Raw genomic sequence first — 4634 nt, 5'->3', positions numbered from 1 at the left:
GTATATATATATATATATATATACACATACATATATATATATATATATGTATATATATATATATATATGTATATTTGTACTAAATTAAAATGTATCTTGAATAATATATATATACATATAAATATATATACATATATATATATATATATATATATATATATATATATGTATATAGTATTTTTTAAATATATTTTTAGTTTTGTTTTAAGTTAATATTAATATATCCATCCATCCATCCATCATCTTCCGCTTATCCGAGGTCGGGTCGCGGGGGCAGCAGCCTAAGCAGGGAAGCCCAGACTTCCCTATCTCCAGCCACTTCGTCTAGCTCTTCCCGGGGGATCCCGAGGCGTTCCCAGGCCAGCCGGGAGACATAGTCTTTCCAACGTGTCCTGGGTCTTCCCCGTGGCCTCCTACCAGCTGGACGTGCCCTAAGCACATCCGTAGGGAGGCGTTCGGGTGGCATCCTGACCAGATGCCCGAACCACCTCATCTGGCTCCTCTCGATGTGGAGGAGCAGCGGCTTTACGTTGAGCTCCTCCCGGATGGCAGAGCTTCTCACCCTATCTCTAAGGGAGAGCCCCGCCACCCGGCGGAGGAAACTCATTTCAGCCGCTTGTACCCGTGATCTTATCCTTTCGGTCATGACCCAAAGCTCATGACCATAGGTGAGGATGGGAACGTAGATCGACCGGTAAATTGAGAGCTTTGCCTTCCGGCTCAGCTCCTTCTTCACCACAACGGATCGATACAACGTCCGCATTACTGAAGACGCCGCACCGATCCGCCTGTTGATCTCACGATCCACTCTTCCCCCACTCGTGAACAAGACTCCTAGGTACTTGAACTCCTCCACTTGGGGCAGGGTCTCCTCCCCAACCCGGAGATGGCACTCCACCCTTTTCCGGGCGAGAACCATGGACTCGGACTTGGAGGTGCTGATTCTCATTCCGGTCGCTTCACACTCGGCTGCGAACCGATCCAGCGAGAACTGAAGATCCCGGCCAGATGAAGCCATCAGGACTACATCATCTGCAAAAAGCAGAGACCTAATCCCGTGGCCACCAAACCGGAACCCCTCAACGCCTTGACTGCGCCTAGAAATTCTGTCCATAAAAGTTATGAACAGAATCGGTGACAAAGGACAGCCTTGGCGGAGTCCAACCTTCACTGGAAACGTGTCCGACTTACTGCCAGCAATGCGGACCAAGCTCTGACACTGATCGTACAGGGAGCGGACCGCCACAATAAGACATTCCGATACCCCATACTCTCTGAGCACTCCCCACAGGACTTCCCGAGGGACACGGTCGAATGCCTTCTCCAAGTCCACAAAGCACATGTAGACTGGTTGGGCAAACTCCCATGCACCCTCAAGAACCCTGCCGAGAGTATAGAGCTGGTCCACAGTTCCACGACCAGGACGAAAACCACACTGTTCCTCCTGAATCCGAGGTTCGACTATCCGGCGAAGCCTCCTCTCCAGTACACCTGAATAAACCTTACCGGGAAGGCTGAGGAGTGTGATCCCACGATAGTTGGAACACACCCTCCGGTCCCCCTTCTTAAAGAGAGGGACCACCACCCCGGTCTGCCAATCCAGAGGTACCGCCCCCGATGTCCACGCGATGCTGCAGAGTCTTGTCAACCAAGACAGCCCCACAGCATCCAGAGCCTTAAGGAACTCCGGGCGGATCTCATCCACCCCCGGGGCCTTGCCGCCGAGGAGCTTTTTAACTACCTCAGCGACCTCAGCCCCAGAAATAGGAGAGTCCACTACAGATTCCCCAGGCACCGCTTCCTCAAAGAAAGACGTGTTGGTGGGATTGAGGAGTTCTTCGAAGTATTCCCTCCACCGATCCACAACATCCGCAGTCGAAGTCAGCAGAACACCATCCGCACCATACACGGTGTTGATAGTGCACTGCTTCCCCTTCCTGAGGCGCCGTATGGTGGTCCAGAATCGCTTCGAAGCCGTCCGGAAGTCGTTTTCCATGGCTTCCCCGAACTCTTCCCATGTCCGAGTTTTTGCCTCCGCGACCGCTAAAGCTGCACACCGCTTGGCCCGTCGGTACCCGTCCACTGCCTCCGGAGTCCTATGAGCCAAAAGAACCCGATAGGACTCCTTCTTCAGCTTGACGGCATCCCTCACTGCTGGTGTCCACCAACGGGTTCTGGGATTACCGCCACGACAGGCACCAACAACCTTGCGGCCACAGCTCCAATCAGCCGCCTCGACAATAGAGGTTCGGAACATGGTCCACTCGGACTCAATGTCCCGCACCTCCCTCGTGACATGTTCAAAGTTCTCCCGGAGGTGTGAATTGAAACTCTCTCTGACAGGAGACTCTGCCAGACGTTCCCAGCAGACCCTCACAATGCGCTTGGGCCTGCCAGGTCTGTCCGGCATCCTCCCCCACCATCGCAGCCAACTCACCACCAGGTGGTGATCGGTAGAAAGCTCCGCCCCTCTCTTCACCCGAGTGTCCAAAACATAAGGCCGCAAATCCGATGACACAACTACAAAGTCGATCATGGAACTGCGGCCTAGGGTGTCCTGGTGCCAAGTGCACATATGGACACCCTTATGTTTGAACATGGTGTTTGTTATCGACAAACTGTGACGAGCACAAAAGTCCAATAACAAAACACCACTCGGGTTTAGATCCGGGCGACCATTCTTCCCAATCACGCCTCTCCAGGTTTCACTGTCGTTGCCAACATGAGCGTTGAAGTCTCCCAGTAGGACAAGGGAATCACCCGGAGGAGCACTTTCCAGTACTCCCTCGAGTGTACCCAAAAAGGGTGGGTATTCTGAACTGCTGTTTGGTGCGTAAGCACAAACAACAGTCAGGACCCGTCCCCCCACCCGAAGGCGAAGGGAAGCTACCCTCTCGTCCACTGGGTTGAACTCAAACGTACAGGCTTTGAGCCGGGGGGCAACCAGAATTGCCACCCCAGCCCGTCGCCTCTCACTGCCGGCAACGCCAGAGTGGAAGAGGGTCCAGTCCCTCTCGAGAGAACTGGTTCCAGAGCCCTTGCTGTGCGTCGAGGTGAGTCCGACTATATCCAGCCGGAACTTCTCTACCTCGCGCACTAGCTCAGGCTCCTTCCCCCCCAGTGAGGTGACGTTCCACGTCCCAAGAGCTAGCTTCTGTAGCCGAGGATCGGACCGCCAAGTGCCCTGCCTTCGGCTGCCGCCCAGCTCACAATGCACCCGACCTCTATGGCCCCTCCTATGAGTGGTGAGCCCATTGGAGGGATGACCCACGTTGCCTCTTCGGGCTGTGCCCGGCCGGGCCCCATGGGAACAGGCCCGACCACCAGGCGCTCGCCATCGTGCCCCAACTCCGGGCCTGGCTCCAGAGCGGGGCCCCGGTGACCCACGTCCGGGCGAGGGAAATCTGGGTTCATTTCGTTGTAATTCCATAGAAGTCTTTGAGCTGCTCTTTGTCTGATGACTCACCTAGGACCTGTTTGTCTTGGGAGACCCTACCAGGGGGCATGAAAACCCCCAGACAACATAGCTCCTAGGATCATTGGGACACGCAAACTCCTCTACCACGGTAAGGTAGCAGCTCAGAGAGGAGAATATTAATATATTAATATATTAATTTTATTAAAATTAGACAGTGCATTTTCCATGTTTTTAGATGTGTATTATACATATATTTTAATAATGTTTATTGTACAATATGTAAACATTATATACAATTGATATGAAAATTTGAATTATTAAAAACATATATATGTATATATACATACTATACTAAAATGCGTCTTGAATTTTATATATATATATATATATATATATATATTTTTTTTTTTGTTTGTTTTTTTTGTTTTTATGTAATATTAATATATTTATTTTATTAAAATTAGACGGTGCATTTTCCATGTATTTAGAAGTGTATTATACATATATTTAGATAAGGTTTAATGTACAATATGTAATATATATATATTATTAAAACATATATACTACATATTTCCAAGTAATAAATGTGTATTATACATATTTAAATACAGTTTATTGTACAGTATGTATTTATTTTAATTCCAAATATACACTACCAAATTAGGCATTTTTTAAGAATAAGAATGGCTTATTGACTTATCTACCATATATTTTCAATTAGATGTACATTCATTTATTTAAAAAATGTATATTAAAATATGTACCATATTAAACATGTATTAATGTATCTATCTTTAATTAATTTAATATGTAATTGATTAAAATATAAACATATATATACACATAGGTAGTAGAACATCCATCGCGGGGGGCGCTGGTGCCTATCTCAGCTACAATCGGGCGGAAGGCAGGGTACACCCTGGACAAGTCACCACCTCATCGCAGGGCCAACACAGATAGACAGACAACATTCATACTCAGATTCACACTAGGGCTAATTAATATATTTATTTTATTAAAATTAGAAGGTACATTTTCCTACTTTTAAGTCGTTTATTATACATATATTCTAATCATTTTTAATACACAGTATTTAATAATAAAAAATATACAGCATATATTTCAACGTCTTTAGACTATTTAAAATATAAAAATTAAACAAATCTTCTTCAAGCAATGTTGCAGACAGTAAACCATCAGAATTGGAGACAACTGA

Source organism: Nerophis ophidion, linkage group LG01 (assembly GCF_033978795.1).
Source record: "Nerophis ophidion isolate RoL-2023_Sa linkage group LG01, RoL_Noph_v1.0, whole genome shotgun sequence".
NCBI classification, from domain to species: Eukaryota; Metazoa; Chordata; class Actinopteri; order Syngnathiformes; family Syngnathidae; genus Nerophis; species Nerophis ophidion.
This window is presented reverse-complemented; position numbering follows the sequence as displayed.